This window comes from Scyliorhinus torazame, chromosome 1 (assembly GCF_047496885.1).
Source record: "Scyliorhinus torazame isolate Kashiwa2021f chromosome 1, sScyTor2.1, whole genome shotgun sequence".
NCBI lineage: Eukaryota > Metazoa > Chordata > Chondrichthyes > Carcharhiniformes > Scyliorhinidae > Scyliorhinus > Scyliorhinus torazame.
This window is the reverse complement of record NC_092707.1, coordinates 201,771,743-201,786,798: the sequence shown is the minus strand read 5'-3', so window position 1 is coordinate 201,786,798 and position 15,056 is coordinate 201,771,743. Positions and strand designations below refer to the sequence as shown.

The 15,056-nt window shown below is 45.7% G+C and overlaps 1 protein-coding gene across 3 annotated transcripts in view; it reads right to left on the bottom strand.

The window, feature by feature from the left end:
* Positions 1–15,056, bottom strand: part of eva1ba (eva-1 homolog Ba (C. elegans)) — a 116,667-nt gene that overhangs the window by 90,760 nt on the left and 10,851 nt on the right. Inside the window, exon 2 of one of the 3 annotated variants that reach the window (XM_072501940.1) lies at positions 3,025–3,133. The exons of 1 other annotated variant lie outside the window; for it this stretch is intronic. The gene's annotated coding sequence lies outside the window, so the exon portion shown is untranslated. Of the gene's footprint in view, positions 1–2,647; positions 2,889–3,024; positions 3,134–15,056 lie in introns of those variants that run through there. One more of the 3 variants, XM_072501956.1, reaches the window with a different exon arrangement.

The window sequence follows — 15,056 nt, the reverse complement described above, 5'->3', positions numbered from 1 at the left end:
TCAGACAACACAAAAAAGTGACTCCAGGCTACATATTGGTGCCTAATATCAGGAGAGTATCTGAGCACTATTGGCAGGCAACTGGCAGAAGGTTACTGTTTAGAAAGAAATAATAGTGTATTTACAACCTCAGAATGATTCAAAGCATTTATATTTTGAACTTTAGCCCTGCTGTAATATAGAAATGTGGCAGCCAATTTCCACACAGCAAATTCTCGCAAACAGCAATGAAATAATGAGAATAGGTATTTTGCTTTTAGTGATGTAGGTTGAGGACATCAGGAGAATTCCCCCCAACTCTTAATGGTAATGCGGTGGGATCTTTCATAACCACATGAGAATGAAGCCAGACCTTGTTTTATGTCTCACCTCTAAGACAACATCTCCAACAGTGCAGCCCTCCATCAGCATTACACTGAAACGTCATCCTGAATTATGTGTCCAAGTCTCTGGACTGGGACCTGAACCCTCAATCACCTGACTTAGAAGAGAGAGTGGTGCCCATTGGGCCACAACTGGCATCTTAACCATGTTCCTACTTTGGGGCCTCGCGATAATGAAATTCAACAGTCCTGCAGGTAAGTTAAACATCAAGAAGATCCAAGGCAGTGAGTCAAACTGTATTTCTTGGCAGAAATGAAAAAGGAAGGATGCGTCTAATGACTTTGCGGTCTACTATCTCAAAGGAGTTGCCCTGTTGAACATCATTGTTTGGGAATCTTTGAAGCAGTAGCAATCATTCAGATGTCTGAACCTAGCTCAGTTCTAGCAGCCTGTGCTCAGTTGGTGTCTTAGTTCCCTGCGCTTATGAATTATGGAGGTGAGAAATTAAATATTTCAAACTCATGAAAATGAACTGAGTGACTATATCAGTAACAGATCGGTCACAATTCATCTGAGGGTGTCAACTCTGCTACAATACCTTTTATATGGATGCACCAATAAAAACTGTTTTTACAAATGACAAATGCATAATCCTTCCACTGTCACTGATACTCTGCAGTGTCAATGCTGGGGTATTTTGGAACCAGTGGCAACATAGACATGTGTAGAGCTGTCAATGCACCTTTGGGTTAGGCTTTCTGATTTCAGTGCAGTTAAGTGAGGGCAATCTATGTATAGCAGAGTCCAATACAAGTGCAGGGAACATCTTCCAATGCGAACAGAGCAGGGGAGGCTGGTGCAGCATTGATTGGGGTGGGGACAGGAGGAGGGGGCTGCATTGGAGAAGAGGAGCACACCAAAATCCGTATCCCAAGTAGCAGAATTAGAAAGGCTAGTCAGTAAAACAATTAATGTTTCCCGCAAACAAGTTGCATTAGTGTTTGTCTATCAGGTGGCCTATAAGAGGGGCACGGTGGCACAGTGATAAGCACTGCTGCCTCACAGCACCAGGGACCTGGATTCGATTCCGACCTTGGGTGACTATCTGTGTGGAGTCTGCACATTTTCCCCGTGTCTGCGTGGGTTTTCTCCGGGTGCTCCGGTTTCCTCCCACAGTCCAACGATGTGGAGGCTAGTTGGATTGGCCATGCTAAATTGCCCCTTTAGTGACCAAAAGCTTAGGTGGAGTTACGGGGATAGGGCGGGGCATAGGCCTAGGTAAGGTGCTCTTTTGGAGAGTCAGTGCAGACTCGATGGGTGGAATACATGTCAGTCTTTGCACCATGACTGATTTTCTGCCAGTCTGTCAATCTGAAGCATCACTGCTGCTTTTCTCCACCATGCTACCTAATATCAAGTTTTACTGATTAATGCAGGACAGTTACTGGAAATTGGAAGGTCTTTCCAAGCAGACAACTGAAACATCGAAATGATTAATTTTACTGTACAAGACTCAGTAAATTTCACTGTTGCATCAAATTCATGGAATATTCTTTGCACTGATATTTCCTGTTTCCCCTTCCCGAAATTCTGCAAATTTCAGTTCACAGCAAGAACTCTTTCTTCCTTCAGGCAGATTGTGCAAGCCAGCCCGCTCTGTTCAGGTAGTGAAGAGGTATGAAGTAGCAACATTTAAATAGCAAATTACATCGAGTGAGATTTTAACTCACTCAAAACCCGTTCATTTACACCAGAGCTAAAATCTTGCCCTCTCCCTGTCGATTCCACGTTCACTCAAAATTGGTTCCTTTTCAATCCAGTTTCTCAGACCCCCCCCCCCCCCCCATCCCTTTAAATCCAGTATCGGTTTCTCAGACAACCCCTGTCCCTTAAAATCCAGTGTCAGTTTCTCAGACACCCACTGTAACCTTAAAATCCAGTGTCAGTGTCTCAGACAGAAGTGTCAATAATTCGCTCCACTCTGAATCCTCTCAGTTCCATGTGGAAGCTCTCACCATTAAACAAAATCTGAACGATATTTAAAATCAGACTTTGGTGTCACGGTGAGTTAACTCGGCAAAGGGAAGTAAACGAGAGCTGTTACCAGCGCAGTCACCTCACACCGAACCCGGCAACACATCACAGACCAAAAATAATGAGACACCATTCATTCCTTCAACTCATGCTGGACTGAGATTTTTCTTTTTGACGCGATGTTAGTTCTGATTGGATGTCTCCCCCCCGCCCCAAGTCTTCAACTAGCACTCAGTGGTTACTAAAAGAAATCGACAGGAAAGTCAAAAATATCTCCCAGTTTACCTACCTTAAAAAAATTCACAGCCCCGTCTGCAGCTCAGCAACCCCAAAGCAACTTCTTGTTCGATCTTCAAGTTCAGGGAGCTCTCTGCTCTACCTCAGCAGCCTGGCAGTGTGCAGGCTGTGATGCTCAAAAAGGCTTACAGTGAAGCAAAAAAGTGTCCCTGCACTCACACTGCCCGCAGGAAACTCTCTCTCCCAGACAGCAGCTTGCAAACTGAAGGTGGACCCACTTCCTTCCAGATGTTCCAGACACCCATTAGCTAATTGCAGAGAGTGGAGGGAGGAAGTGGGGAAGGAAGGAAGGAATGTTGACTCCACATAACTTGGAGGAAAAGGAGAGGGGGGCTAGGCAAAAAAAAAAGGGCTCAAGTATCCACTCACCAGGTTAGAAGCAGCTTCCCCCGGAGCCTCTCCCCCTTGCTTGTTGCCTTGTCCTCGCTTGCTTATAGTGTCGGCTGAGCTGGGGAATCAGTTGACAGGAGCCCTTTGGCTGGCAATTGGGAAGAGAAGAGATCTGTTTAGCATTAAGGCAGCAGCAGCAACAGGAAATACTTGCCAAAGGGGTTTGCTGTATTCCCCTGTGCTGAGTGCAGCTCACACACTGTGTCTTATTTCATAGTCTCCCCAGGTCCAAGCCCTGGTACTGAGTGTAATTAATGTCTATTTTAACCCACAGCCGCTGGAACATTTTCTACTTATTTGGGGGAGGGGGCGGGGGGCGGCGGGAGGAGAAGACGTCACAGAGAAAGTTAGGGAAATGTTTATAGATTCACTTTGTACAGCGCTGTTAATACTGCAGCTCCAAGTCAACAAATGATTTCAGTTAACCATGAACTGGGCGCAGTAGTAGGCCACCCGGCCGCTCGTGCGTGCCCCCTCTCCCATTCAATAAGATCATGGCTGATCTGATTGTAACCTCAACCCCCACATTCCTGACCTACCCCGATAACCTTTCACCCCCTTGTTAATAAAAAATCTATTTGGCTCTGCCTTTAAAATATTCAAAGACTGCTTCTGCCATAGAATCCCTACATCGCAGAAGGAGGCCATTTGGCCCAGCGAGTCTGCATCGACCTTCCAAAAGAGCACCCTACCTAGGCCCACTCCCACCTTATCCCCGTACCCCATTGAGCTGCACATCTTTGGACATCAAGGGGCAATTTTAGCATGGCCAATCCACCTAACCGGCACATTTTTGGGCCACCTTTTGGGAAAGAGTGTTTCAAAGACTCACAACCCTATGAGAGACATATTTCTTGCCTCCGCGAGGCGGCACGGTAGCACAGTGGTTAGCACTGCTGCTTCACAGCGCCAGGGTCCCAAATTCGATTCCCGGCTTGGGTCACAGTCTGTGCGGAGTGTGCACGTTCTCCCTGTGCCTGCGTGATTTCCTCCAGCTGCTCCCACAAGTCCTGAAAGACGTACTGTTAGATGAATTGGACACTTAGCTGAATTCTCCGTCAATGTGCTCGAACAGGCGCCGGAATGTGGCGACTAGGGGATTTTCACAGTAACTTCATTGCCGTGTTAATGTAAGCTTACTTGTGATAATAAAGATTATTAAACTTTTGTGCAGTTTTCCTAAGTGATGTTTAATTAAATACTGGTACAAATGATTGTTTTAATTTAATGTATTCTCATTCAAACTTCCATGATCTGTGTTTAAATTGGGCTGAAACTGATGGGACAAAGTTCCCTTTCTTGTGACTGCATTTGAGAAGGTTCAGGTTCTCCCGCGTGAGCATGGCTCCATAATGCAGTAAGAAGTGCCTTAGTTTGGCAGCAAGTTGACTGCCTCACTCAGACTGATGCAGATGGTGGAGAGTGGAATAATGCCACAATGGTGCTGTTGAGGTTGAGACATATGCGCTGGAAGCTTTATCAGTGTTTATTACAAAATCAGGAAACTTGGGGTTAACTCCTAAGTCAGGCATCACCTGTGAGGAGAAAAAAAAAATACTGTTTCAGACAGCCCGTCATCATTAGATTGTTCCGTCAAAATAACAGTGAGACTAATGCTGCTCGCCATTTTTGATGCATAGACAATGCTGCATCTTCAGGTGAGGGGAAATGAAAGTTTAAGTGCAAATATCCAAAGTTCCTGGCAGAACTGGACTGCCCCATGACTAACATGCGCAGAACAAATGAAGTTGTTGTATTCGCATGAGAAATATGAATTAAATTTGCAGCCGATATTTAAGTCTAGTAATTATACGTGAAAGTACCTTTCAACAATGTGATATGTTAACTACCACATATTAACCTCCCTGGCTCTGAAAATTGACTACTGCATGTGTGGACTCTCATTCCTTCAGGTTATAAATAGTTGGAGAACTTAAAAATATGAAATTTTAATTTTATACATTTCTTCTTACTTTTCCTTTGCCTCTCTAATCTCCCGCTCTCTTAATCCAACTTTTACTCCTCTTTCCATTTATCTTTTCCTATCTGACTTAAGATTGAATTCACCCGCTATGATTCATTCAGTTCCCAGATGTTATCTCCCTCACTGCACATTATCAGTTCACAATTGCAGTGTTGTAGACATCTATGACTATAAGTCAGGATGGTGTGCAGCTTCAAGGGGAACCTGGCAGTGGTGGCGTTCTAATTGGAAAGCTACAATGTAGCTCACTCAGTGTCCCAATTCACTTGTTTGAGTATACAAACCCTTTACATTTTTTGCGCAGCCGTGCATACATCTTAACATAAAGGGCGCTGACATGTGAGGGGGAAGTTTTTGGGTTGCTGTGCAATTGTTCAGCTTTGGAGAGAACATTGGTTCTCTGTCCTTCATCTTCTAGTTGTCAGAGATTGTGGGCTTGACACAACTAAGTGCTAATTGACTGAAATACATTGCCAGGTTGAGAAGAAATCATAGATTATGGAGGATAATTAAAGGTGGTGTTAAACCTTTTGCATGCAATGCACACTCCATGTTGTTCAGTACAATGCGTTGATACTACTCAAAATCCTTTTGCTTTCGATTTTGGCAAGGCTATTTGTTCCATATAGTAATGGCCACTAGCTTCTACTAAATTATTAGCCTATAGTCGTGACTTTTTATAGCTGGAAATAGATCACTAGAGTTCCTTTCTCCTGATTATCTCAAAGAAGCCGTCCTTCTCCATTTAGCTGGTCATAGTTAAATCTTGATTTGGTTCTTTCGTACATTTTCACTTCATTGTCTCCCATCTGATGCAGGAAAGGCCCCAAAAATAATTTGATGAAAGGTCATTTCAAAATCCGTTCTTCTTGGGTGCATTCCAACACCACTCCCTGAGGGTTCCTGTGTGGAATTTTCCCTTGAATGTCACAGCATGATTTGACACGAATCAGCTTCACTGAGTTTGGCTCTTGTGCATGATGGGGTTGTGCACCATCACTTTGTGGCTCAGAGACACACTTTATCAGGAGATCATTATCATATTGTAAACAGAGAGTCAGCAGTGTTCCAATTTTCTTAATTAGTTTCTCTTTTTTTCTTCTACTGCTATCTGATTTTCTGGGTTCCCAGAAGCTACTCATATTTTGCCCATGGGACCATTTTTCATGCGTGTGCCTTGGCAATGATGAATACTTAACCAAGTGGGCCACTACTGTCCAGATTCGCTCCTGTATCACTCCACAGGTGACCGTGACAGGACGCCACCAGAAGAGTCACAAGTTAGGCCATGGCCCCAATACCCTGGGTTATGACTTTAGTTAGAATCCCTGATTGATCGTTTAAGAGTGAGGCTTTTGCCTATCTCCAGTACAGGCATTGACGTATGACGGAATGTGGCCATTGACACAGGTGGGGCATTCACACATTGTGAATACCAGCTTTCCCAGTCCTCAGTGGGAACACCACATGGGTCGTCATACCTGGTCAGTCCCAGAATACCATGCTGAAAAGTGGAACATCAGAATTGTGGCCTGGGACCCCAAAGAAATAGCAGGAAATTTGACAAAATGGCAATACGGTAATCACCAAGCAATCTGTCTTCTTAGATCCTGGCTGAAGAACAAATATTGACCAGGACACTGTGTAGAGCTCCTCTGCTCTTTTTGAAATAGTGAAGAGGATCTTTTCCCTGAGATGAAAGATGGAACCTTGGCTTACTGCCTCATCTCAAAGAAGGCATCTCCAACAGCGTAGCACCCTCTCAGTTCTGCACCAGAGGAACAGTCTGGGTTTTGTGCGCAAGACTCTAGGAGGTCTCAGAACTAATTTCTCCCTCTGTCATATTTGCCCCTCATAGGAATGCATTAATGCTGGGACCTGGGATATGTATGGAGACACAAATGAAAACTTCTTCCTTGCACACTACGGGAACATATTGAAATGAGGAGCCAAACACGACTCGAGCCTTGAACAGAAGCAGCACACATTGGACACAGATGAGCTTGTGATTTTCAGTTTGAAGTTCAGCAACTGAATTCCTCAAAGAAGAGACACATCATCCCAACACATGCAGAATCAATTTATATAGCTCTTTGGGAGTCATATAAATCAGTGAGCAACAATCACATACATGGTAGATGATAGGTCTGCAAGCACAAAGCCACTTTTTGACAACTTTGATTTAAGACGTCAAGGGTCACAAGCTTAAACACTTTTGCCCTATAGTTGTAAGATGTGATCAAATTAAGTTTCCATTCATATTGGCTTATTTCCCCATGAGTTCTCAAATTCATAAGCAGATGGTGCCAGGGAAACTCTGAATAAATACAAATCAAGATATTTCCTCATGTGGGTGAGCCCAGAATTCGGGGACACTGTCTCAAAATTAGGGGTCGCTCTTTTAGGACAGAGATGAACAGAATTATTTTCTCTGAGGATTGTGTGATTTTGGAACACTCAACCTCAGAAGGCGATGGCATTGAATGTTTTTAAGGTAGAGATAGATAGATTCTTATTAGGAAAGGGAATCAAAGGTTGTCGGGGTCAATAGGAAGGTGGAATTCGAAACGAGCGGATCAGCCATGATCTAATTGAATGGCACAGCAGGCTCAAGGGGCTGAATGGCCTACTTCTGCTCCAATTTTGTCTGTCTTATGTAAAACACACATCTATCCAGTATTGAGCTGTCACAACAAATAGCTTTTATACAGTCCCTATAATGCCAAACAATTGTAAAGACAGGAAAGTAGATAAAAGTGGTACAATTTTAAAGGGGGTACATTTGGGGTGTATGCATCCAAATCCAAATCTTTGAAGATGGTAGGATAAGTTGACAAGGCTGCTTTAAAAAAAAATAGCTTCTGGACCCTGAGTTTTATAAGTCAAAGTATACAAAAGCAAAGGAGGTATGCTAAAACTTTACAAAACACTGGTTAGGCCTCAGCTGAAGTGCTGCATCGAATTTGGGTGCCACATCTTAGGAATGATGTCAAGATCTTGGAGAAGATGTAGAGGATATTTACCAGAATGGTGCCAGGGATGAGGAACTTTGGTTATGTGAAAAGACTGGAGGAAGTTAAGAGGAGATTTAATCGAGGTGATCAAAATCATGAATGGTTTTGATTGAGTAAATAAGAAGAAACAATTTTCATTGACATGATGTTCGTTGACCAGAAGCCAATGGTATAAAATAATTATCAAAGGAACCAGTGGGAAAATAAAGAGGAATTTTGCACATGGCATTATATTTTTATATTACTCTTAAAGAGCTAAGAGCTAATTGTTATGTGACAATATAATCCCAGCTTGCGGTTTTCGATGTTGCACTGCTGAGCAATAATAAAGAACAAAGAAAAGCACAGCACAGGAACAGGCCCTTCAGCCCTCCAAGCCTGCGCCGACCGTGCTGCCCGTCTAAATTAAAATCTTCTACACTTCCGGGGTTCGTATCCCTCTATTCCCATCCTATTCATGTATTTGTCAAGATGCCCCTTGAATGTCCCTATCGTCCCTGCTTCCACCACCTCCTCCGGCAGCGAGTTCCAGGCACCCACTACCCTCTGTGTAAAAAACCTGCCTCGTACATCTCCTCTAAACCTTGTCCCTCGTACCTTAAACCTATGCCCCCTAGTAATTCACCCCACTACCCTGGAAAAAAGTCTCGGACTATCCACTTTGTCTATGCCCCTCATAATTTTGTAGACCTCTATCAGGTCGCCCCTCAACCTCCTTCGTTCCAGTGAGAAGAAACCAAGTTTATTCAACCTCTCCTCATAGCTAATGCCCTCCATACTAGGCTACATCCTGGTAAATCTCTTCTGCACCCTCTCTAAAGCCTCCACAGCCTTCTGGTTGTGTGGCTACCAGAATTGAACACTATACTCCAAGTGTGGCCTAACTAAGGTTCGACACAGCTGCAACATGACTTGCCAATTTTGAAACTCAATGCCCCGGCCAATGAGGGCAAGCATGCCGTATGCCTTCTTGACTACCTTCTCCACCTGTGTTGCCCCTGTCAGTGACATGTGGACCTGTACACCTAGATCTCTCTGACTGTCAATACTCTTGAGGGGTCTACCATTCACTGTATATTCCCTACCTGTATTAGACCTTCCAAAATGCATTACCCCACATTTGTCCGGCTCAAACTCCAGCTGCCATCTCTCCTCCCAAGTCTCCAAAACTCCAAATAATGTATCAATCTCCCTGTCTGCCAGTCAAATTAAAAGCAGCAGGAAATACACTCTATGAAGATCCAGCATTTTGAGACTAAAGGGTGATTGTGACTAACTTATGGGAAGCTGAAAATATAACAGTGTGTTGTGATCCGCAATGCTCATTCTGAAAGGGTTCAGTAGTAACTTTCAATGGGGAAACTAGGTAAAAACTTGAAGGGAAACAAACCCTGTACTGTGCAGAAACCGAGAGGGAGTGGGAAATATAATAACAATAATGATTAAGGCATTGGGCCTCTTTGGATAAATTTTTCAAAGAGCCAGAATATTCAGTCAAATGTTGTCCAATTGCTGTATGATTCTCTGATTATAAGCAATGGATATAGGAGGTGACTGACAGTTTGCTTGAAAATTGAAGTTTTGAGAGGTTTTTCCCAAAATAAAAGTGCAGCAGGAAGTGAAGAAATTTCGACACCATCCAAACAGCAGTGACCAAGCTGCTGAATACTCGAATATACTGGTTGGGCTAAAGGGTATGTTCAACAAAAGACCAGAGGTCAGGGGCAGAAGGGCACAAGAGGAGCTTGAAGACTGCAGGAGGTTACAGGGATAAGGTGAGGCAATACTGAGAGGTACTTGAAAAGATTAGGGATTATGAATTGAATGGATTGTGGACAGAGAGGCTCTGTAGCTCAGTGTGTCTCGGGAAGGATACAAACAGCAGACTTGTTACGGTTTCATCTTTATGGAAAATAAACGATGGAAACAAGCAAGAATAGCATAGGTGTAAACAATTCCTGCTGGGTGATAAATAGTGTAAGAAGTGGATTTTGAGGCAACGAGCTGATGGAGGACAGTAATGGGCAGTGATTAGAGATTGGAGTATTGATACCTTTTTATTCTTTTATGGGGTGTGGGCATCGCTGGCTAGGCCAACATTTATTGCTCATCGCGGTGATGGTGATGAGTCACCTTCTTGAACTGCTGCAGTCCATGTGGTGTAGGTATACCCACAGTGCTGTTGGGGAGGGTTCCAGGATTTTGACCCACTGACACTGGAGGAACAGCGATATAGTTTAAAATCAGGATGGTTGGTGGCTTGGAGTGGAACCTCCAGATGGTGGTATTCCGATGTGTCTGTTGCCCTTGTCCTCCTTGGTGTAGAGGGCCCGGGTTTGGGAGGTGCTGTTGAAGGAGCTTTGGTAAGTTGCTGTAATGTACCTTGTAGATTTTAAATATGGCTGCCACTGTATATCTGTGGTGGAGTTAGTGAATTTCGAAGGTAGATGGAGTATCACTCAAACAGCTTGTTTGTCCTGGATAGTGTCAAAGCCTTGAGTGTTGTTGGAGCTGTACACATTCAAGGAAGTGGAATGTTTTCTATCACACTCCTGACTTGTGCCTTCTAGATAGTGGACTGGCTTTGGGGAGCCAGGAAATGATTTACCCATTGTAGGATTCCTAGCCTCTGACCTGCTCTTGTAGCCACAGTATGTATAATCATCGGCTGGCATGGTAGCACAGTGGGTAGTCACTGTCTGTACGGAGTCTGCACGTTCTCCCCGTGTCTGTGCGGATTTCCCCTGGGTGCTCCGGTTTCCTCGCACAAGTTCCGAAACATGTGCTTGAGAAGTGAATTGGACATTCTGAATTCTCCCTCTGTGTACTCGAACAGGTGCCGGAGTGTGGCGACTCGGGGATTTTCACAGTAACCTCATTGCAGTGTTAATGTAAGCCTACCTGTGACACCAATAAAAGATTATATGGCTAATCCAGTTCAGTTTATGGTAAATCGTAACTGCCCAGGATGTTGATAGTGGAGGATTCAATGACAGTAATACCACTGAATGCGTAAGCGTCCTTCCTGTTTGTTCTTGTTTATTCTATTTTTGCTGTTACATTTTTCACCCATGGTTCTTTAATGGACCTGTGACTTTATGGCAAAGCAACCTGTATTTTTAATTCAAACAGCTGTTTTGGACTGGCTGATGTCAGTGATGACTCAGTTTGATTGATTTGGCTGGTGGCCAATGAATAAGCCCAAAAGGCTGTGCTCTGCCCAGAAACAGGTGGTGGTTGGATCTGATCCTAATGGAATATTTCAGAGATTCAAGCGTTAAATTTTGATTTCAGTTTGACTGAAACAGTATAGGGGGCCTGGATGAAGTTATGTGCAGAGGATCCTTTACAGGCTGTGCTAGGAGAGACAGAAAAGGCAGAGGCCTGGAAATAAACCATGAACTGAAAGCAAAGTTTGATATGAAGCAAAGGGGCTTCTCCAGGAAAAGCTGTGGGTAATGCATTTTCAAACTATGGAGAAGATCATTACAAGCTGAAAACTGAGGACTTTGATCAGTGAGCAAGCTGTGAGGAAAGTGTGATAAAGATCCACCATCAAGGCAGCATGGTGGCACAGTGGGTTAGCCCTGCTGCCTCACGGCGTCACGGCCCCAGGTTCGATCCCGGCTCTGGGTCACTGTCCGTGTGGAGTTTGCACATTCTCCCCGTGTTTGCATGGGTTTCGCCCCCACAACCCAAAGATGTGCAGGCTAGGTGGATTGGCCACGCTAAATTGCCCCTTAATTGGAAAAAATGAATTGGATACTCAAAATTTATTTTAAAAAAAGATCCACCACCTGAAACAAAAACTCTTGGGTGGGATTCTCCATTGGCCAGTGCCGAAATTGGGGCGTGCGATCAGGCAGAGAATAGCTCCTGAGGCAAAAATCGCGATGCTCTGCCTCCTCAAAAACGGCGCCATTGCACCACACGCCGCACGTAGTTGAAACTCTGTTTGCATCTCATTGGTGGGCCCACCCCCGATGCTCCGCCTCCGATAGGCCGTGTTCCCGACAGCATGGTCCACGTATGCTCTCACCAATCGTGAACTTGGCATGGTAGCTGCTGAAAGGGAGAGAGAGAGAGAGGGCATACAGACATTGTCCAACACCGCCAGACTTCGCCGACAGTCGTGCCGCTGACCGGGAGGACTTCTGCCAGGGCCGGGGGGAGCAGTGAGGGTGGCCAAGAGGTGGGCTGTGGGGTCGGTGTGGAGGGGAACGTAACACCATTACCGCTGCTGGCAGAGCAACCATGCAATCGCACATGCCGCTGACAGCCGCTCTCAACCTGGTGCCCTGGGTCGTAGTATAGGTGACCCCCCTGGGACTACCCCCTGGGTGCCCTCTGGCCCCAGCCAACCCATCAGCTGTATGGGTGCTCCAGCACAACCTATCCCATCTTTTCGGCCATGATCAGTGTGTATGAGGCTGTATAGTTTAAGCACGGCTGCAGCTGGTCTACCCTGCGAGTGTCCATCATTTTCCATGTGTTCTGCTGGTGTTCCACACGGCGCCAGCACTAGCCCCTCACCAGTCGTGTAATTGGTGCGGGTTTAGCGCCAATTTTTCTGATGTGGAACTCCACGTATCCTCCATTGGCGTCAGTACTTAGACTCAGGAACGGAGAAACCAGCCCCTTAAATTTAACCTTCATCCTATTTATTTTCAACCTCCCTCCGCCCCCACCCCACAATTCTGTGTTTGTCATGTCTTGTGTGTGTGGGTAGAGGGTGGTACAGTTAAAGGGGTAGTAGGTTAGCTTGCTGTTATCCAGTTGTGTTTATTGCATATTTCATCATTATTCTTGTTGTAAATAAACAGTAATTGTGTTTCAACTTACAAACTTGGTGACTCTAATTATTGGGCAGCTAAAGGCCAAAGACTTTGGGAATTTTTATAAGAATTATTGGTTAATTCACTTGTGTTGTGACTCCGGGACGAGTGGGGCTGGAATTGACCATACACTTAAACATAATTTGCGGGTTCAGGTCCAGGATCTTTGGAACAGTAGACAGTGAATTCTGGTTACAGTGTCAATTACAGGAGACACCAGGGGCTGAATTCTCCACAATCGGCGCGATGTCCGCCGACCGGCGCCAAAAACGGCGCGAATCAGTCCGGCATCGCACCGCCCCAAAGGTGTGGAATTCACCGCATCTTGAGGGGCCGAGCCCTCACCTTGAGGGGCTAGGCCCACGCCGGACTGATTTCTGCCCCGCCAGCTGGCGGGAAAGGCCTTTGGTGCCCCGCCAGCTGGCGCGGAAATGACTTTGCCGTGCGGCGCGTGCGCGGGAGCATCAGGGGCCGCTCACGGCATCCCCGCGCATGCGCAGTGGAGGGGGTCTCTTCTGTCGCCGCCATAGTGGAGACCATGGCGAAGGCGGAAGGAAAAGGGTGCCCCCACGGCAATGGCCCGCACGGAGATCGGTGGGCCCCGATCGCGGGCCAGGCCACCGTGGGGGCACCCCCCGGGGCCAGATCGCCCCGCGCCCCCCCCCAGGACACCCCGGAGCCCGCCCGCGCCGCCTTGTCCTCCCGGTAAGAGAGGTGGTTTGATTCTCGCCGGCGGGACAGGTATTCCAGCAGCGGGACTTCGGCCCATCGCGGGCCGGAGAATCGCCGGGGGTGGCCCGCCAACCGGCGCGGCGCGATTTCCACCCCCGCCGAATATCCGGTGCCGGAGAATTCGGCAACCGGCGGGGGCAGGATTCACGCCAGCCCCCGGCGATTCTCCGACCCGGCGGGGGGGTCGGAGAACCCCGCCCCAGGTTTGTAGCTCTGGAAGCTGTAAGAGCTTTCTTGAGATGGAAGGCTTATTTCCGGATTATTTAAAAGAGCTTCGGAAAGACAAGTAAGTCAAATTGGTATGTGCATTATAAACATAGCTCGAGTTAAGAAGGTGGAGACAGTTGAAACGATTGCTCAACATTTAAATTTGAAAGAAAAACAAGAAACCCAGCCTGGGTCATGGCAACAATCAGTCGAATTGGTTAAAATCGAGTTCCAAATGAAACAATTCAAAATGCGGCAAAAACAAAGAGAAATGGATCTGAAGCAAAAAGAAAGAGAAAAAGAAATGGAGATGTAGCAGAGAGAAATGGAGATGGAAATGAGGAAGTTGGAACTAGAAATGGAGGAAAAAGCGGAAGAGAGAGAGTTCCAGATGAAGGAACTGGAAATGAGTGGGAAGCTGCCAGAAAGTAGAGGGGAATGTCATCCTAGAACAGAAACCAATGGCAATATGCTTAAAATTATAAAGGCCCTCCCAAAGTTCGATGTGAAGGAGGTAGAAACCCTTTTTTGAAAAAATAGCAAGTCATGGAGTGGTCCAGACAAAAGTGGCCATTACCCATGCAGAGTAAATTGACAGGGCAGGCACAGGACAACTTCACTGTCAGAGGCAGTGGTCTAAGAATTATGATGAGGTAAAAAGGCTATTCTGGATGCATATGAATTGGTTCCTGAAGCATATAGGCAAAAGTTTTGGAATTTAACAAGACAGCCGGGACAGACTTATGCAGGATTTGGAAGGGTTAAAAACTTTGATAGGTGGGAACGAGCATTGGGAGTTGAAACTACCTAAGGGGCTCTCAGAAATTTCATTCTCTTATGATTTCCCTACCTCCTATAGTAATATGCCATGCTAAAAACCACAGAGCGATGACTGCTAGGCAGGCAACAATTATGGCTGACAATTATGAGCTAATCCATGGATGCTTAATGGACCTGTGACTTTAAGGCAAAACAGCCTGTCAAAAGCCGATACCTTTAATTTAAATAGTAGGATCCAGAAGGCTGTGCTGTTTTAGGCTGACTGACATCAATGATGACTCGGTTTGATTGATTTGGCTGATTGATTTAGCTGGAGGCCAATGAATGAACCCAAATGGCTGTGCTCTGCCTGGTAACAAATGGTGGTTGGGTCTGATCCCACTGGAATGAGCCTCAAGGGTTGAGTTTTTGTTTCAGCTTGACTCCTGGCAGCTCAGAAGAAGGGCTGCTGCCCTCTCC